This window comes from Lynx rufus, unplaced genomic scaffold (assembly GCF_022079265.1).
Source record: "Lynx rufus isolate CCGP_SWC_20201006 ecotype Redwood Valley unplaced genomic scaffold, mLynRuf1.p SCAF_9, whole genome shotgun sequence".
NCBI classification, from domain to species: domain Eukaryota; kingdom Metazoa; phylum Chordata; class Mammalia; order Carnivora; family Felidae; genus Lynx; species Lynx rufus.
Genome location: NW_025814897.1, coordinates 24,680,106 through 24,698,663, shown reverse-complemented (window position 1 = coordinate 24,698,663; position 18,558 = coordinate 24,680,106). Strand labels below are relative to the sequence as shown.

At 37.7% G+C, this 18,558-nt stretch overlaps 1 long non-coding RNA gene across 1 annotated transcript in view; it reads left to right on the top strand.

The window, feature by feature from the left end:
* Positions 1-10,069: 10,069 nt before the first annotated feature.
* The window catches only part of LOC124505749 (uncharacterized), a 60,544-nt gene continuing 52,055 nt past the window's right edge, over positions 10,070-18,558 (top strand). Inside the window, exons 1-2 of the long non-coding RNA XR_006960706.1 lie at positions 10,070-10,240; positions 10,566-10,667. This is a non-coding gene — a long non-coding RNA (uncharacterized LOC124505749). The remainder of the gene's footprint in view (positions 10,241-10,565; positions 10,668-18,558) is intronic.

The following is an 18,558-nucleotide window of genomic DNA, read 5'->3' as shown; positions in this document are numbered from 1 at the left end:
ATACAGGCTACAACATGTATGAATCTTGAAAACATCACGGTCAGTGCAAGATGTGATTCCACTTATAGGACACATCCAGAATATGCAAATCTATAGATCCAGAAAGTACATTAGTGCTTGCTTAGGGCTATCATTCCCTATCCCCCTATATATAGGGGAGATGATAGCTTTTAAAAAATATGGAGTTTCTTTTTGAGCTGATGAAAAGGTTTTAAAATTGTGCTGATGGTTGCATATATCTCTGAATATATTAAAATACATTAACTTCTATACTTTGAATAGATGGATCATACAGTATATGAATTATATAATAATAACACTTTTTAAATTAGAATTACTTTATGTAGTGAGAATCAAAATGGTGGTCCTCTTCATTGGAAGTAATGATTGGCAACGATAGCAATAAATGTTTCTCGATTGCTTAGACTATAATATTAAGTTGATCTGGGTGGTTCACTCTAGTGCATCCAAGTAAAAAAAAAAAGTGATGATTTATATATGTATTTATACCAATGTTACTCTTATGTTTAAGAAAAAAAGATGACAACAAAACTCCACTGAAATAACCTTCAGCCTTTAGACTAGATGAAGTTAGGGATTGTTTCCCAATGGAAATGATTAAAAAACTGAATAAATATAACACTGCATGTCGACTATACTTCAATAATAAACATGCAAACAAAGACATAAATAAACAAATGCATAAACAAATTAATAAAATGCAAGCCGGATCATTTCCTTAGGGAAAATAATCAAGTAAAAATATGTGGACCAACATCTCACAGGATATTGGAAGCCCAGCAGCAAAGCATGGTGATCCCTGAAAGATTAAACAAAAAAAATGTTAGCATTAGGATTGGCCGTAGTGTGCTGCCTGGAGAGAGTTTTCAGGCCATAGGACAGTAAGAAGGAACCCACGCAGAGCCTGGTGGCCTTTCTGAGCTGAGGAGATGAAAAATGAGAGTTCTGGGAAATACAGGAGGCAAGAATATGTAGGGCAAAATTTCAAAGGGAAGAGTTATGCACAGATCCAGGTTTTCCCAGGATCCCTCTTAGGAATTCAGCTGACTACTGATGTGTGCAGGAGGCTGGGGAAAACTATCAGAGACTAATGAAAGAATCACCTGACTTAATGAGTACAACAATCTGTAGGGCTCACACTGGGCTGAAAATAGTGTCTGTTCACACTAAGCAGAGTGCAAAATCCAGTAACTCATGAGACATTATGTAGAGTGCACAGAAGGGTCACGCCTCAGTAGTGGGAAATAATTAGCCCACTCTGATCCCATGTAAAAAACTTTTTTTTTTTCAACGTTTATTTATTTTTGGGACAGAGAGAGACAGAGCATGAATGGGGGAGGGGCAGAGAGAGAGGGAGACACAGAATCGGAAACAGGCTCCAGGCTCTGAGCCATCAGCCCAGAGCCTGACGCGGGGCTCGAACTCACGGACCGCGAGATCGTGACCTGGCTGAAGTCGGACGCTTAACTGACTGCGCCACCCAGGCGCCCCATGTAAAAAACTTTTAAAACATTCCAAAGGATCAAACTGTTGCCAAGTTATTTAACTGTGTCCAAAAACAAATCTCACAGATATTTATAAGACTACAAAAATGTCCAGCATCTAATAAGGTACAATTTATCCTATCAAGCATTATTAGGCATCAAAATAAGCAAGAAAATGATCGATAAAGAGGAGAAAAACATTCAATTAAAACTGAACCAGATGGCTAGAGAAGCTAGAATCAGTAGTAAGGATCTTGAAACAGTAGTTATAACTATATTCTCTACGTTAATGAAGTTAAATAGAAATGTGGGAGACATAAAAAACTAAGTCAAAATTTTATTTTGTTAAATTTTTTAAGTGAAACTTAAATTTTTAAAGCAAAAACTATGTAAAGTCTGAAATGAAATATACACAAGATTAAAAACAGATTAGATATTGTAGAAGAAAGAATCAATTAACTTGACATGGAAGTAATGTCCATCGAAAATGGACACATCCATCCAAAACAAAACCATCCAAATAAAACACAGAGATGAAAAAATCTGAAGAAATGAGAGTGTCAATGATCGGTGAGCCAAATCCATTCAGCCTAATTATATGTGTAATTGCAGTCCCTTAAAGATAAAGGAGGAGATATCTGAAGAAATAATATCTAAACATTTCCAAACTTCATAAGCAGAAATACACAGAATCAGGATGTCTAGTGAAAGTCATATATAAGAAATCTGAAAAAAACTACATTAAGCATATAAGAATAAGACTGTAAACACAAATCATAAAGAAAAAATCTTAAAAGTAGCCAGGAAAGAAGAAAAAAACCAGAATAAATGGATTGTAACAGATTTCTCCTAAGAAATAATGCAAATGAGAAAACAGTGGAACAATTTCTTTCAAGTGCTGATAGAAAAACAAATATGTCAATCTGTAGTTCTATACCCAGTGAAAATATCCTTCAAAAGTAAATGCAAAATAAGGACTTTTTCAGATATTCAAAAGCTAAAAAAATTCTTCACCATAAGAGTACCACTACAAGAAACATTAAGGAAAGTACTATATGCAGAAAGAATCTAATACCAGACAGGAATATAATAACAAAAAGCTCCAAAAAGCACATGGGTACATACATGATTTTTCCCACATTATTTAAGTACTTATAATACTTTAAAAAATACTTAAAAAAGTACAATTGACTGTTTAAATAATGATAATAACAATATGGAGTGTATAGCATACAGATAAGTAATATATATACATATAAACATAAAGGTTAAAGGGGAGAAATGAAAGTATACTGCTGTAAAGTTCTGATACTAATGTAGCATGGCATAATACCATTTGAAGGTGAACTTTCATAAGTTAAAGATATATGCAAAAAAAATTAAAACAAAACAAATAATCTATGTATATATATATTTATAGTTTTGCATTTTACATTTGAGGCTTTGATTAATTTTTATTTTATTTTTGTGAAGTGTGTAAGGTCTAGATTATTTTTCTTACATGTAGACATCCAGTTATTCCAGCATCAGGTTGATGCTGGAATATATATATAAATATATGAAATATACGTATATATATGTATATGAAATATACATATATATATGAAATATATGTATATATATATATATATATGCTAGAAACTCCAAAGAAACCACTAAAATGATAAAGTGGTTATAGCTAATAAACAAAGGAAATAAAATTGAGTCATAAAAATATTCAATTAATCCAAAGAAGGCAGAAAAATAGGAAAAGAGAAGCAACAGTAAACAATTAGCAAAATAATAGTCATAAACCTAACCACATTGTAATCACATTAAATATAAATAGACTACCCCAATTAAAAGACAAGGATTATCATTTTGGTTTTAAAAAGTAAAATCTAATTATATGCTATCTACAAATACACTTTAAATATAAAGAAACTAATTAGAGTAAAAGGATCTTTAAAAATCAAAAGAAAGCGGGGGTGGCTACATTAATATGAGGTTAAGTAGATTTCAGAGCAAAAAACGTAGCAGGGATTAAGATTGTCTAATAATAGAAAGGGTCAATTCATCAAGAGGTAATAAAAAATTTAAGCGTTGATATACGTAATAATAGTTTCAAAATATATGAAGCAAAAACTAACAGGAGTCTCTCAGCAAACTAGAAATAGAAGAGAACATCCCCAACTTGGTAAAGAACATCTCTCAAAACCCTACAACTAATATCATATTTAATGGTGGGAAACGAGAAGCTTTCATGTGAAAATTCAGACTAGATGTCCCCTCTCACAAATCCTTTTCAACATCACACTGGAAGTCCTGGCTAATTCAGTAAGACAAGAAAAGGAAATAATAGGTATTGAGATTACGAAGGAATAAATAAAAATATATTTATTCGCAGATGACATTATTGTCTATGTAAAAAATTCCAAAGATTCAATTAAAAATTATTTCTAAGAATAAGCAACAATATCAGGGTTGTAAGCTGTACAGTCAACTCATCAAGAGGTCATAAGGTTAATACACGAAATTCAAAATTCAATTACTTTCCTATAGACCAGCAATGAACAAATAGAATTTGAAATTTAAAACACAATACCAAAATGGAATTCATAGGTACAAATCTAACAAAATATGTACAAGATCTATATGAGAAAAACGATAAAATTCTGATCAAAGAAGTAAAAAAAATGAAGATATACTTTATGTTCATGAAAGAAAGACTCAATATTGTCAAAATGTCAGTTCTTCTAAACTTGAACCATAGATTAGATCCTAGGCAATCAATATCCCAGCAACCGATTTGGTGGATACAGACAAACTGATGATAAAGGTTACACGGAGAGACAAAATACTTAGAATAGCCAACACAAAATTGAAGGAAAAGAACAAAGATGGAAGGCTGATTCTACCTGATTTCAAGGCTTACCAAAAAGGCACAGTAATGAAGACAGTATGGTGCGAGCATATGAACAGATCAATGGAAGAGAGCCTAGAGATACACCCACATAAATGTGGTCAATTGATCTTTGTCATGAAAGTAAATGTAATGCAATAGAGGAAAGATAGTCTTTTCAACCCGATGCTGGAATGACTGGATGTCTACATGTAAGAAAAATAATCTAGACACTACCTTACACCCTTCACAAAAATCAAATAAAAATTAATCAAAGCCTTAAATGTAAAGTGCAAAACTATAAACCTCCTAGAGGATAGCATAGGAAAAAAAATCTAGATGCCCTTGGGTCTGATAATGCCTTTTTTAGATATAATACAAATGTCACAATCCAGAAAAGAAATATTTGATTAGCTGGACTGCATTCAAACTAAAAAAATAAACTGCATTGTGAAAGACACTGCCAAGAGAAGGAGAAGACAAGCTACAGACTAGAATCAAGTATTTTCAAGGATATTTCTGATAAAGTTCTCATCCAAACAACTCTTAAAACCCAGCAATAAGATAACAAACATCCCAATTAAAAAAATTAAAAGATTTGTACAGACACTCCACTGAAAAAGACACAGATATGGCAAACAGACATATAAAAAGATGCGCCACGTTATTTGTCATTAGGGAATTGCAAATTAAAACAACAATGAGATACCCCTAACACATCTATTGGATTTTTGGCGAAAATCCAAAACAATGATAACACCAAATGCTGGCAAGCAGGTTTAGTAATAGGAATTCTCATTCTATTCTGGTGTGAATGAGAAAATGGTACGGCCACTTTGGAAGACAGTTTTTCAGTTTCTTCCAAAATGAAACATACTGTTACCATAGGATATAGCATTTGCATTCTTTGGTATTTATCCAAAGGAATTGAAAATTTGTGTCCAAATAAAAACCTGCACACAGATGTTTATAGCAGTTTTATTCATAATTGCAAAAACTTGGAAGCAACCAAAATATCACTCAGTGACTGAATGGATAAACTGTGGTACATCCATATAATGAAATATTATTCAGAGTTAAAAAGAAATAAGCTATCAAGCCATGATAAGACATGAAGGAACTTTAAAGTCATATTACTAAGTGGAATAAGCCAATCTGTAAAGGTTAAAAAACTATGCGATTCTGAGGGCATCTGGGTGGTTCAGACGGCTAAGCGTCTGACTTCAGCTCAGGTCATGATCTCACGGTTTGTGAGTTCAAGCCCCACTTTGGGCTCTGTGCTGACAGCTCAGAGCCAGGAGCCTGCTTCGGATTCTGTGTCTCCCTCTCTCTCTGCCCCTACCCGGCTCATGCTCTGTCGCTCTCTCTCACAAAAATAAATAAACATTTGGGGCGCCTGGGTGGCGCAGTCGGTTAAGCGTCCGACTTCAGCCAGGTCACGATCTCGCGGTCCGTGAGTTCGAGCCCCATGTCGGGCTCTGGGCTGATGGCTCGGAGCCTGGAGCCTGTTTCCGATTCTGTGTCTCCCTCTGTCTCTGCCCCTCGCCCGTTCATGCTCTGTCTCTCTCTGTCCCAAAAATAAATAAACGTTGAAAAAAAAAATAAAAAATAAATAAATAAATAAATAAATAAATAAATAAACATTAGAAAAAAATGTTTAAAAAAATTATATGATTCTATCTCTATGACACTCTGGAGAAGGCAAAACTATGAAGACAGCATAAAAGATCGGTGGTTGTCAGGGATTAATGGGGAGGGAGAGATAAACAGGTGAAGCACAAGTATTTTTAGGACATTGGAACTCTTCTGTATTACACTCCAATGGTGGATACATGTCATACATTTGCCCAAACCCACAGAATGTACAACGCCAAGAGCGAACCCTTTCATAAATTATGGATCTGGGGTGATAATGACATGCCAATTTAGTTCACAGATTTTTAACAAATGTACCATTCTTGTGTGGGTTGTTGATAATAGGGGAGGCTACACATGATGGGGGGATACAGGGAGTATGAGAACTTTTTGATGTTCTGCTCAACTTTGTGGTGAACCTAAAACTGCTCCTTAGAAAAAAGTCAAATTAAGGATTGGAGCGCTTGAATATGAACCAATTTAACCTGACATCCCACCCAAGAAAGAAAAATACATCTTTTTATACAAGTATACACTGAACATTTTCCAAAATGAACCGTATTTTAATCCATAAAATAATTAAGTTTAAAATATTTCAAGTCATACAAAATATTTTCTCTGGCCATAATGGAATAAAATTAGAAACTGAAGCAGAAAGATCTTTGAAAAATCTCCAAATATTTGGAAACTAAATAATATAATTCTAAATAACCAATGGATCAAAGAAGAAATCAAAAGGGAAATTAGAAAGTGTTTTAAAATGAATGAAGATACAAGATATCAATTATATCTCTGCATACTGGCAATGAACAATCAAAAATGTTAATTAAAGCAATAACTACCATTTATAATATCATCAAAAATATAAATCCTGAGAAATCTGATAGGAGATAAGTAAGACTTGTACACTGTAGACCCAAATAGATGGAGAGATATACAATGTTCATGGGTCAGAAAACTCAATATTTTTAGGATGTGAATTGTCCCCAGATTGAGTCTATACATTCAATACCATTTTAATCAAAATGCTACCAGGCTTTCTTGGAAATTGAGAAGCTAATTTCTAAAATAATTGTGCAAATAGAATATCCAAAACAACTTTGAAAAAGGGCAAAGTTGTAAGATTTAGACTACCTGGCCTAAAGGCACTATGATATTGGCATACCAATAACACAGCGTTAAAAGTTTGGAGATAGACAACACATATGTGAACAACTGATCTTTGACAAGATGCAATTTAAATTATTAGTCAAGAAATGACAGTCTTCTCAAAAAATATGCTGGAATAATTATGTATCCATATGCCAAAGTCTGAGGTTTGATCCTTAACTCACACCACAAAAATTAAATCCATGGGGCTCCTAGGTGGCTCAGTCGGTTGAGCCACTGACTTGATTTTGGCTCAGCTCACGATCTCACAAGCTCATGAGCCCTGCATTGGCTCCACAATGACCATGGAGCCTGCTTGGGCTTCTCTCTCCCTCTTTCTCTCTGCCCTTACCCCACTCGTGTTCTGTCTCTCCCAAAAATAAATAAATAAACACTTTCAAAAATTTTACTCAAAATAGATTATAGATCTAAATGTAAAACCTAAAACTCTCAAGCTATTATAAAAAAAATAAAAAGTCATTATGACTTTGGGGAAGTCCAAGAATTCCTCTAGAAAGCATTAAAAGCACAATCCACAAAGGAAATACATAAATACACAGAGGTTGGATTTTATCAAAATTAAGAACTTGCCTCTTTGAAACACATTAAGACAATGAAAAGAAACGCTACCAGCCAGGGGAGGATATTTGTGTATTACACACACAGTAAAGGTTTTGTGTCCAAATTATGTAAAGACTTCTCAAAATTTAATAAGAAAACAAGCAACCCAATAAAAAAATGGCCAAGTATTTGAGCATTTTAGCAAAGGTATGTCTTTCATAAATAAGCACGTGTAAATATGCTCAATGTCAACAGTCCACAGAGAAATGTTTATTATAAACACAATGACATGCCCCTTACACATCACTTAGATGCATGAGCATGAAGTATCAGTTTTATGATTCTGACACCAAAGAATAGATCCCATAGCACATTTTTCCTCATTTTTAATAGTTCTTTTAATAATTAATAACGGTTTTAAAAGCTTTCAGTAAAACTTGGGGGCACCATAAAGGGCGGTTGGGAAAAAGTGGGACTTTATTTCTGATCCCACCCTTTTAAAATTTCTGTTATCAAGCTACCATATTGATTCACACATTTTGTTTGCCACTTTTAATTATGCAGCAAATGTGAGAAAGTACTCGAGGGATATAGTTTCTCCTTCAGCTTCAGTATCATCCATATATTAGATTAGCCAAATGTAAGCAAGGAAAATCTAGCTGGCTGATAGGAGAATAACACGTGGATAAATTGAGGCAGCATTTTGAATGAACCCAAATCAAACCAATTGTGTTTGGTTACACAGACGTCCCTTGCCCTAGGTACAGATGCGCAAATAAAATGATATTGAGAATTTTTAACTAATTGGATTAATACAACAAGAAGTAAAACAAACTGGAGGCATTTTGAGGTCTGAACACACGAAGTGTCAGGTGGCTGCTGTTGCCATCTGATGAATATCCACTTACAGCCTAATTCTTAGGAGCAATTCCCAGCACTCCACGGGGCTGGCTGCTAAATGCATGTTCTTGGGTTCTGTGCTGACAGCTCAGAGCCTGGAGCCTGCTTCAGATTCTGTCTCCCTCTTCCTCTGCCCCTCTACTGATTTCTCTTTCTCTCTTTCTCTGTCTCTCTCTCCCTCAAAAATGAATAAACGTTAAAAAAAAAACTTTTTAAAATCCATGTTCCTCCTTGTCCTGGGTAAACACAGTGTATTGGAAAAATCCCTGGCCCCCACTCAACATGATCACTCCTGTATTCTCTTAGCCCCTTAAAACCTCAACACAAATCGCTGCTTGTATAACAGAAATTAATGGGGAAAAAGAGTTGCCCAGGTTTATGATGATGACATAGCCATTCCCAAAGGTACAGAATGCTCATATCATCTCAGAACGCAGGAGGGAACTGAGTGCCTTTCTTTTTCTACTGTAAGTTTCCTATCAGTAAATAAACAGGAATATAAGCCACAGAACAGAAAGTTCCTCCCTGAGGCAGGTGTTAGACCTGAAAAGAAACATGAAACCTGCACCTGTTTCTGGCCCCTTTCCAATCACTGACCTTTCAGTGCTTCCTCATCCTCAACTGTGGAAGGTACCCAGCTCTCTCCTAGAGAGGAAACTAATGATCTTCTTTTATTTATTTATTTTTTGAAGTGCCTTAAGGGAATTGAAAGCACATGCAAAATGGTTAACTCCTACTGAGACAAAAATACCATTTCCATAGTTTACGAAGCATGAGAGTATCACACAGATTCGACTCTTAATTTATTTGAAGAGAGATTTTATCCTCTCCCACCTCATCACACGTGCATGTGCGCGTGCGCGCGCGCGCGCGCACACACACACACACACACACACACACACACACATTTTCTCCTTACAGTGCATGGGTATCCCTGTTATATCATTCTTAAGGGAGGGAAATAGTACAAATACGACTCACAGTCAAGTTAGAAACTTAAAAATGGCATAGATAATGAAATAATTATAAGAACAATTCCTTTTAGGGGCGCCTGGGTGGTTCAGTCGGTTAGGCGTCTTGACTTTGACTCAGGTCATGATCTTGCAGTTTGTGGGTTCAAGCCCCGTGAAGAGCTCTCGGTGCTGACAGCTCAGAGTCTGAAGCCTGCTTTGGATTCTGTGTGTGTGTGTGTCTCTCTGCCCCTCCCCCACTTGTTCTCTCTCTCTCTCTCTCTCTCTCAAAAATAAATAAACATTAAATTTTTTTTAAAAAAAGAGCAATGCCTCTTAACACAGATTTCCCCATTTCCCTTTCTCTCTTACACAAGTCTTGCACAAGTGAATTCATGCAGGTGAAACATGTAAAACTTAAAGCATTAAACCAACTCTCACGATCACATAGGAAGCTTGCTTAAAGCTGGTGTTTCAGTATGACATTTATGAATTGACTGCCAGTCATGGGGCAAACTGCCAGTCAAGCAAAACTGAGCTGGTCGAGTCCACTCACAGTGCGTGGAACCATCATTCATCTGGGAAGACAACCCCAATCCGGGCACCGGTTTTCCACCTCAGAGAGAGGATCTCCAGCTTCTTTCTCATGTGGCTCGTCAGTAAGTTTATCAGGTGCCAATTTCAATTCAGCTTTCTTAAATATTGAACCATGTTATTTTGCATGGGTTTTTTTGTTTGTTTGGTTTCCCTTCTCGAACTAAAAGGCAGATGTCCACCATTTTTTGTATACTATGCTGCTTGACACTCTGAAGCATATGGTTAAGGTGCCTTTCAATTTTTCTGGATGAAGTAATCAAAGTAGCTCTCTCTGATGCTTAACAGTCCCTGTATGATCACCTCTTTCATCTTCTCCCACGGGTGGGAAGTGCCTAGGGGAAGGGTATGCTTTCAGACTTGGAAGAGTTGGGTTTTCTTTTCTTTCAGATCCCCTTGGTAATGAAGATCATTCATTGCCATCTGCTCAAGAAACACAGAGGTTATAAAATGTTGGAAATCTAGATTCCTGTAGAAGAAACTTATGGAAGGGTAAGACAAGGAGCCATTCAATTCCCTAGGCCTTGAGAGTTTAGCACATCAGATGGTATCTTTCTTACTGTCCCAGAGAGAAAGAAACCTTCTGTGTCTCTGGACCATTGGTTCTGACGCTCCCAATCTCAGCTCTGCAGCAACCACAGATCACAGGGAACACCAGGTGTTTTCCACTCGGGGAACTTGGAAGTAGAAGGCAGAACTCACCAAGGAATGTGTTTATGAATATTCCCACCCAGGGATGTTCTTCTTCAGTGGAAAACCTGAGACGGTGTATCAGCAAAGTGAGAGAGAGAGAGAGAGAGAGATACTCTGGGCTCAAGAGTCAGAGACCACTAAATTCAAACTACTATGCTTACGCTAGATTCTGTCTCTGATCTGGAGCTGATAAGTCTACCTCTCTGAGTCTCTCTTTTTTCCTCGGTAACACCAGTAGGACAATAACTTGGTCGTTGGTTATGGGGTGAAATGAGCTAATACAGAAAAAAAAAAAAGTTCCTTCTTAGAATGCCTGCCATTCCTAGTAGGTCCTCAGTAAACGTTAACTCTCCACCCTCCTGAACAAGCCGCTCGTCATTTCTTTTTTAAAATTAAGGCCTGGGGGGCGCCTGGGGGGCGCAGTCGGTTAAGCGTCCGACTTCAGCCAGGTCACGATCTCGCGGTCCGTGAGTTCGAGCCCCGCGTCAGGCTCTGGGCTGATGGCTCAGAGCCTGGAGCCTGTTTCCGATTCTGTGTCTCCCTCTCTCTCTGCCCCTCCCCCGTTCATGCTCTGTCTCTCTCTGTCCCAAAAATAAATAAACGTTGAAAAAAAAATTTTTTTTAATTAAGGCCTGGGCATTACTTGTAACTCGGAGCTTTTCTGGTTCTCATACCACGCAAAAGTGTAAACCCCTTTGTCCTCCGTCTCATTCTCAGATGCCAGGCTCTTCCCAGAGTGTCTAACTAGAGTAGAGGTCTGAAGTTAGGACACTCTCCCAAGGAGAAATTAAACACTGCATTCATTATGGCAGCTGGAAGGCCGCATTATTGCTCTTCCAAGAGGGAGAGATTTATGGCTCTACTTAATGAATGCTAATAGTTTTCTTATCAGTGGGTAGCAATACAAACATTTTTGTGTATGGTAAGGTTAAAGTAAACCTTCACAGTAGCTTTACAAAACTTGAAAGCTAGTGATTAGTTCTTGACAAGCCTGGCTAATAACAGGAGCTCCTGGAAGGCTATATAGGTCTCGCTTAGCCAGAATACATTATTCTTCAGTGTTTTACGATTTCACATCTGTCCTCTCAGAACTGGGCTGTCACATCAAGGCATGCGGCTTTTGTGCATTTCTGAAACCTCAAGGCAGTTGTACTCCAACCAATGTAATCTGGTTGCCGAGGAAAGGAAAGCCAAAAAAGCTTTCCTAATCAGTTTGCTTTGCAAATAAATTCGGAGTCAACTAACATTTTTTGGCCACCTACTATTTACGGAGAATGTTGTTAGGCTCTTTCGCATACATTTGCCATTTCATCTTGATAGTGCCTTTTTTAAGGTTCGGCTTCTGAGAAAACTGGAACTTTGAGAGGGTATGTGAGTTCCCAAGGTCATGCTTTTGAACTTGTATCTGCCTCTAAGCCCAATGCATTCAGCCCACGCAGTTCACAGTACATTTCAAGGGCAGGCAGCCCTTCTCCTTCAAGCCATCCATGATGAGGACATGATAAAATAAGGCTGGTGAACTCAAATTGAAACAGTTGTAGGAGTTGAGAGTTTCGAAGAGTCGATATTCTTCAGGTGTCTAAAAATGAAAGAGTGCGAGTCTTAAAGCTAAAATGGAGTGTTTTTATATTGATAAACAATAAAGTAAATTTACGCAAATTATACACTGACACAGATTTTAAATAATATTCTCTGACATGTAGTTAGAATAATAGCGGCTCAACAAAATAATTACATCCAAGAGCCAGCCTCATTCTTGTTCAGTCTCTCTGACACCTCCTACAGAGGTTATGATTCAGCCCAATAAAAGTCAGATATTTCATGTCAAAAAACCCATTACTCCAAAAATCACCCTGAACTTAATTCACTCCAAATTTTATAGCTTTTTCCCCTCCTCTTTCAAGAAATTAATAGATGATAAAATACCATACTAGTGTGAAGAATCTTAGCTTTGGTTTTACAAAGTGTTTCCACTTTTAGAAATGGTCTAACTTTGGGGAAGTTACTCAGTGTCTCTGAACAAAGTTTCCTTTATTTGTTAAAATTAGATTGATTGGTTATCTACTTCCTAAGGATCCTGGAAGAACAAAGGTCAAATTTCAGTTTATGGGCTGAAAAACCTCTGGCAACACCACACAACTAAAGATTTTTCCTTTTTTTTTCTTTGCAAAGAAACAAATGAAATTAACAAATCATGACTGATTTCTATTGCATTAAGGTGATATTCACGCCAAGAACCCAGTCCTTTTTCCCAGAAGGTAAATTCCACACCTTGCAACAAATGGAATACACAGTCCCTGCTTAGTGCTTAATGTTATTACTTAGTAATCAAGGTATCTACTGATTGACTTCCCTAAGATAAAAGTGAAGAAGTAACAAAGGAGCCTCAAGGCCACCAATTATATTTGCATCCAAGCTGGTAGGGACAAAACTCTGGGTCCGCACTTCCCATGCCCCAGTGGTGGGTGGTCTAAAACTGCTTGGATGTTTGAAAAAGAACAAATATCACAAGAAGCATGGCTGAAATCAGTGTGGGTAAAATATAAATATTAATCCTATTTTGTATAGATAAAAAAGATCCCAAGAAAATTACTTTGACTTGTCCAGATTCGTGGAGTCCTGAAACATCTGCCCTATTGTTTAGTTTAAAATATCAAGAATACAAGAATCATCCCGAATCACAGCATAAACTGAAAACAGAAGACATGTGCAAAGCCTCTAGTTCAGTGAAAGCCCATAATTAGGTATTAAGTGCAAGGTAGCTGCATTCCATTTCCTGGATGGGGGTGAGTGAGTAATTCTCAGCACAGCCATGAACAATCTGAACCACCAGCCATTCCTGTTCAAAGGGGCTCTCACTGTGCGAGTCCTCAGCAGGAAGGGAATTTCAGCTTGCTCTAACCTAGCCCAGCAGATCCAATACCAACTGTCACATGGACAAGGGAGGGATCAACAGAAGAGCCCAGATGTGTGGGGTCAAGACCTACTAAAACTGCATTTTTCCTGGAGACCACTAGGGGTCTCTACTATGACCTCTGTAACTTTTAGATCAAAAAAGCATCTGAAAGTACCTCAGCTATCTCAGGGCAACACTGGCCCCGAGAGGATGTGACAGGACCATCTGATTTATCGAATTACTTTCTTCTCACTATTCTTTCGAAGAGATCCAAATATAGTGTCACATGGCTTTTCATGACCACACGCAAAGATCATCAATGTCTATTTATGTCGCGGAACATACGTCCGCCGACAAAACCTTGCCTTGGGGAATGCCAGTAGTTGTCAACAGCTGCCTCCAGCTGGCTTTGCCACTTTAAATAGTTCCCTCGCCTCCTCTGTGCTGTTGTTAGAGGCAGTTTAGCTAAATTCATAGGACAGGTGAGGCTTCCTAGGATATAATCTGCCCTGCAAACCAACAGATTTAGAAAAAAATGTAGCTTCCACCGGCAGATGATAGAGTCAAGGTGTCAACTCAATCCGTTAGAAAAGTTTGTGTTTTGAAATCCTACCATTCTATTTAAATCACATGAAGTTGTCACATCTTGAACTCAACTCCAGTCACAGTCTTTTCTCTTAATGAGTCAACCACTGTATTATTCTTGGAGGTGGAGTCATTTTGGAAGTGGAGGAATATTACCCTTGCATGTGTCACAAGTTTGTCAAATTTCTCAAAGTCTCTGGGAACGAGGATGGCAGACACATTAAATTCAAGGCAAATATAGAAACTTGACAATAAAGTTGAGTTGCACATCTTTCACCTTCATAAACTGCCAAGCCTCAAATTTTGGAAGCCTGAAATACTAAGGACACTGCCATGAGAAACAGCTGACTTGCAAGAGAAACATCAGCTTCACTACCACTATCCCACTCCTGTCCTTAACCACCAGCCTCCCACCCCACCCCACCCCACCCCAGCCTTCCCTTGCCCCACTTAAACCTCAGGAAAACAATTCAGGGTCCACAGAATATGCTTGGGGTGAGATTGCCCAATTTGCCGGAGCGTCTAAAGCAGAAATTGTGTCCAGATTAGAATCTCCACCCCGGATTCTCCATCTTACTGTCAAGGTGCTTCCTGTCTTTGTCCAGCAGCACTCACGGAGCCCCCTTTGAAGAAGGCAGCATCTTGAGGCTGTTGAGAGCAGATAAACGCCTGTTGTTTTACACAGGCTGGGTGGGGGAATGGGTGTAAACCTCTTTGCTCTGCACAAAGGCAGCCTGATAATAACAAATTGCCTTGTCAGCCACAAGAGATACTTAGTTATTAATGGAAATAATAACAGATTATATCAGCTTTGCACACTATAATCAAAAGGATGATCAAAGGGAACTAATATTACAAACAGATACCAGGAAAGACATGCTAATGAGATAAAAACCACTTTTATCTCCCCCTTCCCAAATGCAACCGTGGAACGATCGTTGATAATAAATGACGTCATTTAAACTTGGACACTATTCTTAATACCTAATGTCCAGGCACACCACCGTGGCTTTTTTCCTGTTGCATAAAATTGTTTTCAATGTTAAAAAAAAGAAGACCTAATTGCATTCCGTTCACGTTATAGGCACACAGGATTTTGAACTAACTGATCCTAGCTGGTTCAGGCTAAAACTCCCATTGCCTCAGGTTGTGACTGCAAACATTTGCGCACAATTATTTGAGTTCGGTAATAATCAGGCCGGGATACAGGGCCTGATGAATCCCTCTCTGACTTGTCATTTAGGAGAATATTGCTATCACAATACAGAGTACTTTTCATATGTACCCAACCTTCCCCACCATTAAGTCAGCCCTTTGTTTATTCGAAGCACTTTACAAATATTAGTGTGCGCTAAGGCCATTCTCAGGAGGTACACAGACGTTTCTATCACCTCTACTTCTATAGAGAAAATGACAAAAGAGATTGTTGACCTTGGGTCATTTTATTCTTAGAAAATTTTGATTTGAAGTTTCACACTCAAATCACTGAATCTGCATTCTAAAACATGCACACAATATCTGGGTAATAATCTGTATGTTTTGCCAAGAATATTTAATTATCCTGACTTTATAAAAAAAATGAGGTTAAGAATTCCTAACATAGGTGGAAAATAGCTAAGAACTCGTTTCCTTGTAACATCTGAAAGAGGAGACCACATACTGATCTCTCCTTCCAACAAATAAAGAAGATGAAGGCCAGAGAGGTCGAGGTGAGAAGATATGGATTTTAGCCCCTGACTGCATCCTTAGGTTATTTTATGAAGTTGGAAATACAATAAATGCATTTAATCTTAAGAATATTCATTTTTTTTACAACGTAAGGATAATAATGCTTCTCCTTCCTCTGAGCATAAAGACAGATTAGAAGATTTCCCCTCATAATCTGTAAAACATACTATGTAAATATAAAGTCATGATGCAATATTGTATACCATCATCATAGTAACCATGTTTCAAAAGTATGTTATTTTTACTTTCAATAAAAAGTAGGGTAGGAGAAAACCTGAAATATTTCTGGAAGATAGAGGCAAAAGGATTCTCAATGAGGAACAAAATCAGAGTGGAAGAAAGAAATCTCGGTGGAAAAGAAAAACAGATGGCGACAGAGGTGAAAGTTATTCTTCCAGGCAGAGTTCCAGGGATGCTCCAAGACCCACACTGGCAGGTGTGGGGACCATGACTGGGATCTGGGTCAGAAAAAGATTAATTATAAAGATTACACTATATGAAATATCTGGGCCACATTCCCTACCTTCTCCTTCCCCCTCAATTTCTGTCCATACAGTGAGGCAAGCAACGATCCATTTGCCCCCATAGAAGAAAGTAGATGTATCAAAAGGACATGGGAACCTGTTTGAAAGCCATAGACAGAGCCACCTGAGAATCAAAATAAATAATTGTTGAAACACATTATAGTATATTGAATAAAGCAGGACTGCATGAACCCACACAATGTATGTAAGTAAATAAATAAATCTACCATATGTCAAAATATCAAATAATATTAACTACTAAATAAAATACTTACCAATAACATTAGAGAAAGAAAACCTTACAGACACCGTCTAAAACATGTGACAAAACCTAAGATCACCAGTAATGAGACAGATTGCATTGGCATCTTCCAATGAGCGTGCTAAGAGGAACCAGCTCACTGTCCTGGTGTTTCAATGGTGAAAGGAGATTCTAAACGGAAATAAGCATTGCTAAGAGAGCCTTTCCAAATAGGGTTGGGAAGGATTTTGAGGAAGGAGGGCCTGTGTTCCTCTCCTGTTTCAATTCTCCCAACATCCTGAACTATTATTGACTTTTGTCCATTGCAACTTGTGAGTTGCGAGCGGACCACCTCCTGGAACACATCCTTCTACTTTGGACTGAAATAGAGATGATGTAACACCTGTTAGCTAAATAGCCAATCCTGCATTAGGTAGTCAGTTTAACTGCCAGCAACAATCAAGATTGTTCCAAAATAACTCATGTCACCTTGTGGTTTTTGCGTTTATAGTAAGCCTGCACTCCTCAACTCTCTCAATTAGGAGCACACTTTCAATGTCAGTGGACTCTGTGTCTCCCGGATTGCAATTCCTAAAACCGCAAATAAGCTCTTTTGGTTGCTTTACAGCCTGGTAGTCTTCTTGGTCATTACTAAATTTACATAATCTGAATCTGATCATGAGTAACTTCACACAAACTTAAATTGAGAGACATTCTGTAAAAAAAAAAAAAATCCTGCCCTATTCAAAAATGTCAAGGTCATAGAAAATAAACGACTGAACATGTTTTCCAAATTGAAGCCTATTAAAGACATTTGACAACTAACCACTTCATATGATTTTGGATAGAATCATCAACCTGTAAAGGATATTTTGGGGACAAAGAGCAAAATTTGAATGGGTCTTTGAATTACAAGGTAGTTTTATCTCCATGCTGCTTTTCTGATTTTGAGAGTTAGTTTGTGGATTTCTAAGAGGTTATCTTTATTTTAAGGAAATGTGCACTGCAATACCAAGAAAGAATGAGGGCCCACATCTGCAACTTATGCCCAAATGGTCAGGAATTTTAAAAAATGCAATATGAAAAAATAAATTCAGTAATAAGATAAATAAAGATGGCACTATGTTAGCACTGGTAAGCCTGGGCATCAGGGGCTGAAGTGTGTGCTAACCTCCACTACCTCAGAATGTGGTTATATTTAGAGATCGCCCTTTAAAGACATCAATAACGTTGTATGAGGCAATATGGACCCTAATCCAGGGTGACTTGGGTCCTTATGAGAAGAGGAAATTTGAGGGGCACCTAAGTGGTTCTGTCCATTGATCCGGTGACTTCAGCTCAGGTCACGATCTCATGGTTCATGGATTCGAGCCCTGCATCGGGCTCTGTGCTGACAGCTTTCTCAGACTCTGGAGACTGCTTCAGATTCTGTGTCTCCTTCTCTCTCTGCCCCTCCCCTGCTTGCACTCTGTCTCTGTCTTTCAAAAAATAAATAAATGTAAAAAAAATTAAAAATTAAAAAAAAGTAGAAGAAATTTGAATGCATATAGATGCACCGGGGGGGCGTGTGCATAGAGGAAAAACCATGTGAGGACACCTAGAGAAAGCCACCAACTGCAGGCCTAGGACAGAAGGCTCAGAAGAAACCAAACCTGCTGACCCTGGAGATGGGACTTCCAGCCTCCAGAACTGTGAGAAAATGGATTTTGGTTATTT